General features: G+C 49.4%; 1 long non-coding RNA gene across 2 annotated transcripts in view; it reads right to left on the bottom strand.

The window, feature by feature from the left end:
- LOC125127978 (uncharacterized) overlaps window positions 1-8,621 on the bottom strand; it is a 58,696-nt gene extending 50,075 nt beyond the window's left edge. For both annotated transcript variants that reach the window (XR_007135099.1, XR_007135098.1), the window contains exons 1-2: window positions 8,376-8,621; window positions 6,134-6,260 (exon numbers count right to left, since the gene is read on the bottom strand). This is a non-coding gene — a long non-coding RNA (uncharacterized LOC125127978). The remainder of the gene's footprint in view (window positions 1-6,133; window positions 6,261-8,375) is intronic.
- Window positions 8,622-12,202: the final 3,581 nt, after the last annotated feature.

Here is a 12,202-nt window from a genome sequence, read left to right as displayed (position 1 = left end):
CTTCTGGGTCCTAGGCACAGCTCAGGGACAGAGCACTCTGGCCTGCAGGGCCCTTCCCTAGTTCTCCACTGTTTCATAACTTCTTCCTCCTGTTTGGGTTGCCCTCAACACTCCTTTACCATCTGGTTTAGAAGCCTTCTACCCAGAAGCTGCCCAGCTCAGTCCACCAGCTGAACCCACTCTGTCAGCAGGCGTCAAGACGCTTGGTGGAAGCATCATTCTGGAGGGTCCCAGAGGTGTTTAGGGAACAGGGATCCCAGGCCCCAATGTCATTGTCAGCACTCCAGCCTGGGGTCAAGGTCAGGGCTAACCAACAGTTGGTCAGAACAAGTGGCTGACTAACTCACCTGAAGTTCAATATGTCAAAACCGGTTCTTTCCCTGTTTTAATCTTTCAATCAAATATGAAGATTACTTAAGGTGTCCTGAAGGCCTCCCCCACACCCCTCCTCACGGCCCAGCCCTCTAAATTGGGTTCCCGCCTTCCTCCCAATTCCTGATGCCCCCATCCTAGACCAAGCCCTCACCCCTTCCTGCTCTGGTTTCTGGGCCATGGAGGCCTAGGGGTTCTGCCTGGCCAGAGGGACTGGCTCTAAGGAGAGACCGCAGGCAGGCCACCTCCTGCTCTCCCACCTCCATGGTCCTGTCCACTTAACAGGTGGGGAGTGGGACCTGTAAGATAGTCCAAACAGCTCTGAAGACATTAACCCCCTTTGGACAAACACCCCTGAAATGTATGCAATGTTCAAGCAAATCGAAGCATACAGATTATATCCTCTAAATACAAGTGGGCTTCTAATGACATGAGGAAACTTGGCTTGAAGCTAGACACATAGAGAACTTCTGTCCAACTTACAATACCTCAAAGACAGCTTTGAACTGGTCCTGACATAGTTTTAATTGCTGCCAATGATAACTAGTATCTTGAGCAAGGCAAACATATAAAATAGCCTCAGCAGAGGAACTGCTTCCATTGCCATCTCAGCTTTGCTTCTGACTTACAGAAGATCTGGGGGCAAAGGGCAACATCTTCCCTCTGGCATGCCAAAGTGGTCTCTCTACTCTACCATCTAGAAGAAGTGGGGGAAGGCAGGAAAGCGAAGGGGGAAAAGCCAGCAGAGTCCTGATAGAAATATCCAGACGATTAGTGGCTGCAGTAACAGACATTTATCAAGCATCTTCTAGGTGCCAAATACTGTGCTGGTGGCTGTAAATTAGTGTAAGGCACTCTGCATCTGCAGGGAGATGGAGATGGGCAATGCCAAATAAGTGGGTTGATTTAATTCCAGACATACTTCTTGAGGCCAACTCTGCTTCACGTTGAGAGATGAGTCAGGCCTGAGCCCTACCTTCAGAGAGTTCTCAGGTGAGTGAGGGAGAAAGACTCAGACACTCATGCCCCAATTCCAGAGAGATGAGTGTGGGAGGTAGGCAAGATGGTGGTCCAAGGAGCATTGGACACCACCTCATCCCACCAGAAGTCAACCAGTAGCACCGAAGAAAAACAATAATTAAAGGAGTGTTAGAGAGGAGACCCGCATTAACACTGAAACCAGGGAATGAAGCATCCGCCAACCACAAACTCAGGTTGATCACTGCTCAAAGCAGACTTGAGGGCGGGGAGGATTGGGAGGGGGAGGCCCTGGGACAGAGTCAGCTCATCTGGACACACTAGACAGGAAGGCAGTTAGTTTCTGTAAAAAACAGTCCATTAAAAAATAAGTATATAGGAGTTCCCATTATGGCTCAGTGGTTAACGAATCTGACTAGGAATCATGAGGTTGCAGGTTCGATCCCTGGCCTTGCTAAGTGGGTTGAGGATCCGGTGTTGCCATGAGCTGTGGTGCAGGTCACAGACGTGGCTCGGATCCCACGTTGCTGTGGCTGTGGTGTAGGCCGGTGGCTACAGCTCCAATTAGACCCCTAGCCTGGGAATCTCCATATGCCGCAGGAGCGGCCCTAGAAATGGCAAAAAAAGGAGTTCCCGTCGTGGCACAGTGGTTAACAAATCCGACTAGGAACCATGAGGTTGCGGGTTCGGTCCCTGCCCTTGCTCAGTGGGTTAACGATCCGGCGTTGCCGTGAGCTGTGGTGTAGGTTGCAGATGCGGCTCGGATCCCAAGTTGCTGTGGCTCTGGCATAGGCTGGCAGCTACAGCTCCTATTCGACCCCTAGCCTGGGAACCTCCATATGCCGCGGGAGCGGCCCAAGAAATAGCAAAAAAGACAAAAAAAATAAAAATAAAAAATAATAAAATAAAATTATTTCCAAATAGAAGTTCCCATTGTGGCTCAGTGGGTTAGGAACCCTACATAGTCTCTGTGAAGATGCAGATTCAATCCCTGGCCTTGCTCAGTGGGTTAAGGATCTGGTGTTCCTATGGCTGTGGTATAGGCCGGCAGCTGTAGCTCTGATTCAACCCCTAGCCTGGGAACTTCCATACGCTGCGGGTGCGAACCCCCCCCCAAAAAAAGCAAAAATGTTCCATAGTAAAGAGTAAGATAATGAGTAAACAAAATCTCTGTGCCAAGACCCTCCCCAGTCTGGCCTGTGCAGTTCTAGGCCCACTGCCTGGCAATCTGCATGTCATCTAGTCTTGGGCACTGGAACCTCTGATCACCCAGGACAGGCAGGCTTGGTGTTCCTGCTGGGCATCCTTTGCCAGGCCCCAGCACAGAGATTCTCAGCTGCAGCACCACCCTGCACACACGGCCCCAGGCTCCAGGATCAGCACACAACCCTGCTCCCACCACCCCTAAACTCATGGCAGTGACACCAGCCTTGCTCCCTCCTGCCCAGGCTCCAGGCTCAGCACACAACCTTGCTTCCACCACCCCCAAACTCATGGCAGTGACACCAGCCTTGCTCCCTCCTGCCTAGGCTCCCTCCCAGCCCTCTGCAGCCCCATCCTGTACTCCTTTTCTTCGTGGGCTCCACTCCCTCATTTGAGTCAGCAATGCACCAGGCTCTCACATCCTAAAAAATAATCCCTCCCATGGTCCATCATCCCCCTTGGTCAATAATTCCTTCCTTCCCAGTCAGTTTCTAGAAGAGCTGGTCCACACCTGCAGGACCACAGCATGCAGATGTCCCACTGTGGGGCATGCGCAGCTTAAGTCCACCCAATCCTTCTCTCACCAAGACAGTGAGCTGGGAGGGGGCTGATCTTGCTGTAGGAAGGGTGTCCCATTCTAATTCTCACAAAGGCATCATACGGTCTAGAGCAGCCCTGCTTCGCTCTGCCCCACTATGCCTGCTCCACTCGCTGTCCTGTCTTCTTTTTTTTCTTTATAGGATGGCACCCATGGCCTATAGAAGTTCTCAGGCTAGGGGTCAAATCAGAGCTACAGCTGCCGGCCTACACCACAGCTGCAGCAACTCTGGATCCAAGCCATATATGTGGTCTACACTGCACCTTAAGGCAATGCTGGATCCTTAACCCACTGAGTGAGGCTAGAGATTGAATCCACATCCTCATGGATACTAGTTGGATTCGTTTCCACTGAATCACAATAGGAACTCCCACTCCCCCCTGTCTTCTGTCTCCTCTACCCTGAGCTGTCCTCTTGCCAAGGGCCTCTATGGCCTCCCGATGGCCACATCCCAGGGACCCTTCAGGGAACTGGATTTTCCGAAGTTTTTAAATCTTGTGCCTCAAAGACCACTGCTCTCAGCCCTTCTTCCTGAGGCTCCCTCTACAGCCCTCCCTCTCTCATTCTATACTCTCCCCAGCATGTCCCCGGCCTAAACTCTCTCCTCTGCCTCGTCCACCCACAAGTGCCACTTTCAACACTAAATGTACTATCTTCTCCTGATCTGTTCCACCTCACATATTCTTTATCTGGGCAAAAGGCACCACCACAGAGCCAGTTTCCTGAGTCAGCAATGCCAGAGTCATCTTCTCCTCCCACTCCTCTCACTACCCATCTGACTGGTCAACTGATGGGCTGCCATGTCCTGCTGGCTTCTCTGAGTCTCTCCCTCCTGCTCTCCTCTGCACCCTCACGGTCCTACTTCAGGCCCAACCACTGCAATAGTCATCCCACAGGTCTCTCTGCCTGCTGTCCCCTCCCTGTTAATCCACTCTCCTAGGGCTGCTAGAGTCCTGAGATGGAAGTCTAATCATGTCCTTCTGCCCAAAATTCCTCTGTGGCTCCCCAGGCCAGAACAAAACCCAGAATCTCAGCATGGCACGCGAGGCCCTTCCCTTGTTCATGCTCCACCTACACCAAATGACTTGTAGTTCCCCAAACATGAGGGGCTTTCTTGTTCCTCTTCACAAGCCACTCACTTGGCCAGGCAAGCCTTCCTCTCACCTCTGTTCTCTTGGCGAACCCCAGCCCTTCCTTCAGAAGTCAGCTATAGTATTGCCACCTCTTGGAAGTCTTCCTTGATTTCCCTGACAGACCTAGGGGCCTCTAAGAACACATCACAGGGACCACAATCCTCATGTCACCAGCAAGCTCCTGGAGGCCAGGACCAGACCTATTCCAAGTTGGAACACCAATACAATCTAGGCATGAAAGTCTGGTCTTTCTGGGTCTTTGCTAGTGTCATTCCCTTGGCTCATCCATCCTCTAGACATGGTCACCTTCACCCTTTTCCCAGAAAGTGCTGCCTGCTCTTCCTCAGCAATGGCCTCTCCTCTGTGACTTTGAACATTGGGCCTGGCAGCGCTGTCTTTATCTGGTAGACCAGTGGCATTCAAACTTTTCCTTACTGTGATAATAGTAGGAAAGACATTCTTCTTCATACTCTAGCACCTATAAGTTATGATATATAAAATATATATACACACATATGTATATGTGTATATATGTATATATAAAGCAAAACGCATTTACTACATGATACACTCTGATACTCTGATACTCTGGTATTTTCTATTTTACTCCACTTTTTCTTTTTTTTTTTAGTCTTTTTTTGTCTTTCTAGGGCCAAACCCATGACATATGGAAGTTCCCAGGCTAGGGGTCCAATCGGAGCTGTAGTTGCCGGCCTATGCCCCAGCCACAGGAACGTGAGATCCAAGCTAAGTCTGCAACCTACACCAAAGCTCACAGCAACACCAGATCCTTAACCCACTAAGCAAGGCCAGGGATTGAAGCCATGTCCTCATGGATGCTAATCAAGTTAGTAAACTGCTGAGCCACGATGGGAACTCCTCTTTTTCTTTTCTTAACACTGGTAATGACACACTAAATTAAGCTCCCAAACCACAAACGTCCCCACCCACCATTTGAAACCTCTGCTGTGGCCAGTAGAGATCACTAAAGGTTTCCAGCAGGGAAGCAACATGACTAGAAGCATGGGTTAGGTGAAAGCTTCTCAAATGTTTGAAGGAGAAGGACTAATTTTGTACATTTCTAATCTGTCATGTACTTTACTTTTTAAAATCACAATAAGAATTAATGACTAGAAAAGAAAATAACAAGGGCATAACAAAATAATGCAAGCCCCAATTTGCTAGTATGAGCCTCTGCAGACACTGCAGAGTGGTGGCAGAAGCACACTGGGAGGTGGCCCCCAGACTGAGGCCAGAGGTGTAAGGGGGCCTTGCCATGCCTTTTGATGTCCTCGAGGCCTTGACATGTGCCACACCTGCACCACCAACCTCTGTCCTGGAGCAGTTCCAGTTTGCATAGGCTGAGGGGCTTTGCTAAGGAGAAGGGTGCTGCTGGGCAGGCTCATGCCTTGTCAACGGAGCCACTCTGCCTTCACTCCACACCCCGACTCAGCCACTAAGCGGTTATGGGCTGTAGACAAAGGACTTAACCTCTCCCAGGCTCCCAGTTTCCTCTTAGGATCATCCAGGGAGATTAATAAAACAATTCATCCTGCAGGGTGGAGCCCAGAACTGGAATCCTACTGGCGCTCACAGTTAGGATTCCGTTGTTCTGGTCTCCTGTCTTTCTGAGTCAGCCTCATCCCCGAAGGTCCCTTCTTTGCCCTTACTGAGCACTGTAGGCAAACTGCCCCAGCTCCTTGCTTCCTCTCTGCCCCGCACTCTCTGAAGATGGCAAACATCCTCCACGGCCGAGGAAATAGGGAGCCCCAGGTTCTGTCCACTCCTATTCCTTCCTCGGGGACTCTTTGCCCACCCAGACTAATCCCTCCACCTGAGTCTCACTCACCCGCTCTTCTCTCTGCATCAATAGGAGCATCTTTCCACCAATAATTCTCTCCTTCTTCTGGGAATCCTTCCAAAGAGTCAGGTCCTGTGCCCTGTGGTGTGCTGGTAAATGTTAGACAACAGGCCGTCTGGAGAAAAAAAATGTATGCATATATACATAAATATGAGTTTATTATAAACTGACATAAATGATGTTTAGCAATTTACAAATAATAACAAAATATACAATATTCTTTATTGTCAATTGCATATAGCAAATCAAGTCTTAGAGAATGCTTTCGTTGGGGGTTCCCATTGTGGCTCAGTAGTGACAACCCGACTAGTATCCATGAGGACGCAGGTTCAATCCCTGGTCTCTTTGTTTAGTGGGTTAAGGATCCAGCGTTGCTGTGAGCTGTGCTATAGGTTGCTGATGCAGCCTGGAACCTTCATTGCCATGGCTATGCTCTGGCTGGCAGCTGCACTGTGATTCGACCCCTAGCCTGGGAACTTTCATATGCTGTGAGTGCAGCCCTAAAAAAAAAAAAAAAGCTTTCATTGATTTTTACCAACCCACTGACTTCAAAACCAACCTATAATTATAACTGACAAATGAGTGTAGTTCCGACATGAATGTTCATTGATATTTCTGTTTGTGCCAACGTAAGAAAAAAGTAAAACAATATGGAGTTCCCGTCATGGCTCAGTGGTTAACCAATCTAACTAGGAACCATGAGATTTCGGGTTCGATCCCTGGCCTCGTTCAGTGGGTTGGGGATCCGGCGTTGCTGTGAGCTGTGGTGTAGGTCACAGACGTGGCTCGGATCCCGCATTGCTGTGGCTCTGGCAAGGCCAGTGGCTACAGCTCCAATTGGACCCTTAGCCTGGGAACCTCCATGTGCCATGGGTTCAGCCCTAGAAAAGACAAAAAAGAGACCAAAAAATAAATAAATAAATAAATAAATAATTTTAAAAATTTTTTAAAAAAAGAAGAAAGTAAAACAATAAAGATACGTATTGGAATTTCACTCATTTGCTTATGGTATAAGCAACTTTCTTACTGAATCAGATAATAGTTTTTGAATATTGGAAAAACATTTGTTCAATTCTTCTGTGCCATTCAAAATGTAATGGCTACAGGCACAACATAAATTTAATGTGTATCATTAAGATTTCCTCCATTAAGTCTCATAAGTCTAGACAGTCAACAAAACAATAAATCAAACCCTGATGTGTGGTGTTTGTCAATATCCATGGTGTAAATATACCCACCATGGCTGATTTCAAGTTACCAAAGTGATGTCACTGAATGCAGAGGTGGAAAGAAAAGCACAGTAACCTTATATAGCACTTCCACAGGTGTAATAGATGTTAAGAATCTTAAGAGCATAAACAGCAAAACATTTTAAAGTTGTCAAAGTGATGAGTTTTGAGTATTTATCTGTTTTTAATATGACATCTAATTCTAATTTTACATATTTTAATTTTTAAATAATAGCTAGGTTTACTGTCTCACAAAATTTCTGAAAATTTAACAATCAGTTCTTAGAAGCTAGTCTGATTTGAGCACACCTGAATCTGACAAGGCCCCTCCCTACATTCACCCCCAGCTCTGTCTTGAATGGGACCTTCAAAAAGCTCTCCAAGCCTAATGTCCCCTTTCAATGTATCCTTTGCAGGTCCTACATTATGAGAAAAGCTGAACTCATTTTCTTACTCTCAAACCTGCTCCTCTCCACGGCTACCATTTTGGTAAAGGGCTTCACCATCTACCCAGGAACCCAAGCCAGAAACCACAGCATCACCATCCCGCAACCCTCACATCTCCTCTGGCACAGTTCACTGCCATCTAAACCCCTTTCAAGTCTGTCTTGGCTCTCTCTTCCCTGGCCTTTTCTGGGTCACAGCCCCATCACCTCCTCCCTGGACCCCCCCCCCACCATGGCCTGGTGCTGCCCACCTTCCTCAGGGCAACAAAACACTCATTATGTCCTGCCCTATTCTGTACTGGATAAAGTCAGGCTTTCCAGAGACCAATAGGCATTGTCCCTTGCCCCATCTCTCCAGATCCATCTCCAGCATGTCCTGTACACAACCACTGACTCAGCTACAGAACTAGTTGCAGTTCCCCTAAGCCTGTGGTGCCGCTAAGGTAGTCCACCCTCCCAGACCTCCGTGCCTCACACGTCATCCCCCTGTCTCTGAAATGCCCTTCTCCCTCAGATTCCTGTTTCACAAAATCTTAGTCATTTTTTTTGACTCACCTCAAATATTATCTCTGTAATGAGCACCCCCACTCCATTTGTTTGCTCACTCCGTCCTTCACTACTAATATTTCTTTAGTGCTATATGCCAGATTCTGTGCTAGGTGCTGGGGATGCAGAAATGAGCCGGACTCTCAAAAAAGCTCTCATCTTATAGGGGAAACAGAACTGGGGCAATCAGCTCCCTTGTAGGCAGAGCTCTGCAGAGGGTGCTGGGGAAGAGCAGAAGAGGAAACACCCTTGCTAAGCCTCTCGAGGACTATAGCCTTGATCTGAGCTTTGGCAGATGGGTAGGAGTTAGCCAGGTGAGGAATGGGGGAGACTGCTCTAGGAAGAAGGAGGCAGGTTCAAAGGCCCTGAGGTATGAGATTCCAGGATGCATTGTGAGCTATAAGTGATTCAGTTCAGCTAGAGCTCAGGATCAAGAGAAGCCCACAGGGGAAGGCAAGGCCAGATCCAAAGGAATTTTAGTTGGCCCATGGAGAAAGCTTGATAGTGATGCCAATAGGGAGGAAGGCCATGGGAGTAATGAAAGTCTTCCCCATCCAGAATTACAAGACTTTCAGAAGGATCAATGTGAGAAATATAATGAAGAGATATAGAGTATGGGGTTAAGTGACGGAATCGGCAGTGCACTTAAGAAATGCTGAAGGCCATGTTCAATGGCAGTGCTGAGGAGAGGAGCAGATGGACTGGGAGAGCGGGTGTAGTAGAATCGGTGGTACCTGGTGACCTGAAAGGGAGGACTGAGGGGGCAGCCTCATTTCTGGTCTGGGTGACTTGAAGGATGGTGATGGTACTCGTGGGAGACCCCAAAGGAATGGCTTTATTGGATGACTATGAATTCATCCTGGGACTTGCTGGGTTTGAGGTACATATGGTTAGGGCCAAATGGAAAAGTCCCCTTGTCAGTTAAATATTGGAATCTGGATTTCAGGAAAAAGTCCTGATTGAAAATGGAATTTGGAGTCATCTGCAAGTCTATATTTGAGAAACATCTCTCTATGGAGGGAGAGAGATGGCTGAGAAGAGAAGAGGATCACATCCCAGGCCTGGGGACACCAGCATCAAAGGGAGGGGCAGCCATGGGCCAGGAGACAAAGACACAGTGAGAGAGGGAAGAGGCAGAGAACAGAGAGGAGCCCAGAAAACAAGAGGGGATGGTTCAGGGAGAAGAGAGTGCTTAGCATAGGCCAGGGTGGGAAAGATAGAGATGCAGCTGAGGATTTTAGCGACTTAGGGCCCTGGTGATAATGAGTGAAGGAAGGCCAGCTGGCAAGGACAAGTGCAGGGCAGCAGAGAGAAGAGGAAAGTTGGGAAGAGGGGATGCTGGCTCCTGAGACTGAGGAGTCTGAGAGACACAAACAAGAGAGAGGTCCACATCCTGGCTTGAAGGCCTAGCTATGGGTGGGTGAGGAGCTAGCTGCCTCTCACGAAGTCTGCAGGAAGGACCAGGTGGAACCACAGCAGCAAAACACACAGATGGTGAGCCTGGAAGGTAGTGTATCAATTCAGATTCCCTGGGAAGCAGGTGCCAAATGGAGTTAGGAGTGAAGAGATTCAGTGGGGAGTAATCCCTGGGGGAGAGACAGAGACAGAGAGACAGAGAGGGCAGAGCAGGCAGAGAGCAGGCAAAACAACACTCAGGCCAGAAGTGGCAGGGCCTTCACAGCCCTGCAGAGCTCAGCGCTGGTGCTTCCCCCAACCCCTCAGTCCCCTCCAATGATGGCCACAGCGGGGACTCCCCATCAGGTGCCCTCTGATTTCCTAGAGATGCAGCATTGCAGTTGCTGGCTGGGAGTGTGGTGGAGAGGTTATGGGGTGGGGGGTGGTGGGAAAGCCTTGCACCAGTTCTAGCAGAAAGGGAGACAAGTGGGCTGCTTGCAGTGCGTTTGTGATGAAGCCTGGAGTTTGCAGTCACTCCAGGGGAGATGAGGGCAGTGGGAGTTTGGTCTGAACTGGGGCTAGGCTGTCCTAGCCCAGTCAGAGGTAGGGAAGGACAGAGGGGCAGGGGCTTGGCAGGTTCACGGAAGAGGGTGTCTGGTGCGCTGGAGAAGGTCTGGGTCTTTAGGAGCGGGAGGTGAAGCTGGGCTGGGGCAGGGGTCTGGGGAACTCTATGAGGCTGAGGACAGGGGTGATGGAAGCTGTGAATGAAAACTCTGTAAAGAAGTCTGGGATCAGAGAGTGGGGATTCTAGAATTGTTTTAGAGCAGAGGTTCAATGGTTCTAGGTAATGACAATGTTGGGTGGTCAAAGAGGGCACAGAGCCATAAGGCCAGGCTGTTCCCAGGATACAGGGTTGTGGGTTGATGGCATGTCTGCAGTCCTATCACATCCCCTGTCAGCCAGAGGCCCTGCAACCCCCAGAGCTCCTGGAGCAGGGCTTATCCTCAGGTACAGAGCAGACCCTGGGCACATGCCTGGCAGCTCTAGGACAGTTCCAGGCTGAGACTTGACCCTCGGGCAGGAGGACGGAGGGTCTACCCCAGCTCAAGGCCACAGAAAGCTGACAAGCTCCAGTCCCTGAAGGGCAGAGCTCCTCCAGAGGAGACACTAGGGTCTGGAGAGGAAGGATAAAGAGGGCATTTAGCAGAGGGCCTGACTACCTCCCTGCACTCAGGGAAGGCCTTCCAGAGCCTAATACTTGAAGGAGAGCTGAGAAGAGAAAGGGGTGTCATAGGTGTAGTGAGGGGATCAAGAAGAGGCTCACAACCCCTATAGCCTGGGAACCTCCATATGCCACAGGCGTGGCCGTAAAAAGCCAAAAAAAAAAAAGGAAGAAGAAGAAGAGGCTCACAGAGAGGCCCCACTTGCCCAGTAAGAGCCCAACCTACAAATTCACCTTTCCTTCCTTGTCACACTGCCTTCCCTTGGGTTTTTGGAGGGTCCTGGTTCCCTTCACAGCCTTTGCCCATGCTGTTCCTCTCCCTGGAAAGCTCCCCTATCTGCCTCCTCCTCCATCCTTTAGGGGATTGCTAAGTTTGGAAAACACCCAGAAATGCTCGAGGAAAATACTCCGGAGCAGATGCGTCTGAATTTGCCACACGCTTCACTCAGAGGGCAGATAAGTCTGTGGTTTTCTCCCCATGGTGCCATGTCATCATTGGTAAAATGTGGTCCTTGCTGAAGGATAAAGGTGAAAGGAGCAAAGTGTGAAGAAGATGTGAACCCAAAGGCCCCTCACTATATGAGGCACAAAGTAGGTGCCCCAAATTATCTGCTAAATGACTGGTCAGATGAATGGAAAGACCCAACCAAAGAGGCATATTTAACAGCCACAGTCAATGAATCTGCCTTTAACTGGGCTAAACCAGGGTCAACTTCTAGATGACCTCGAGGCCATGGCATATGTTAGGGACTGGGCACCTCAGAGCATAAGACGTTATACCTGTCCTTGCTAAAAAAATACAGGAAGTTGCTAAATGGGTCAAAAGAACAACCAGCACACTTGTTGTTCTGTTCTCTCCCCCTCCTCCTGCTGTTGCCTCATGGAAGGTCAAAACAAGCAAGATAAAATCTGCCCAACTCATAACTCCAAAGAGATAGGAGTTAGAAATGTGACCTACCCTCAGCACTGCTCCACATGGCCCCCATCTTCCATTGTGTGTCCCGGGGAGGCCCAACCTAGGACAGTGACCCCTGAGGCCAGCCCCAGCCTGTGCCAAGGTCCCCAGTTTCCTATTTTTTTTTCCTTGTATTTTTAGGGCCGCACTCACAGCATATGGAAGTTCCCAGGCTAGGGGTTGAATCAGAGTGGTAGCTGCCAGCCTACGCCACAGCCACCGCAACAATATTGGATCTGAGCCACACCTACGACCTACACCACA

The sequence above is a fragment of the Phacochoerus africanus genome, chromosome 5 (genome assembly GCF_016906955.1).
Source record: "Phacochoerus africanus isolate WHEZ1 chromosome 5, ROS_Pafr_v1, whole genome shotgun sequence".
NCBI lineage: Eukaryota > Metazoa > Chordata > Mammalia > Artiodactyla > Suidae > Phacochoerus > Phacochoerus africanus.
This window is presented reverse-complemented; position numbering and strand designations above follow the sequence as displayed.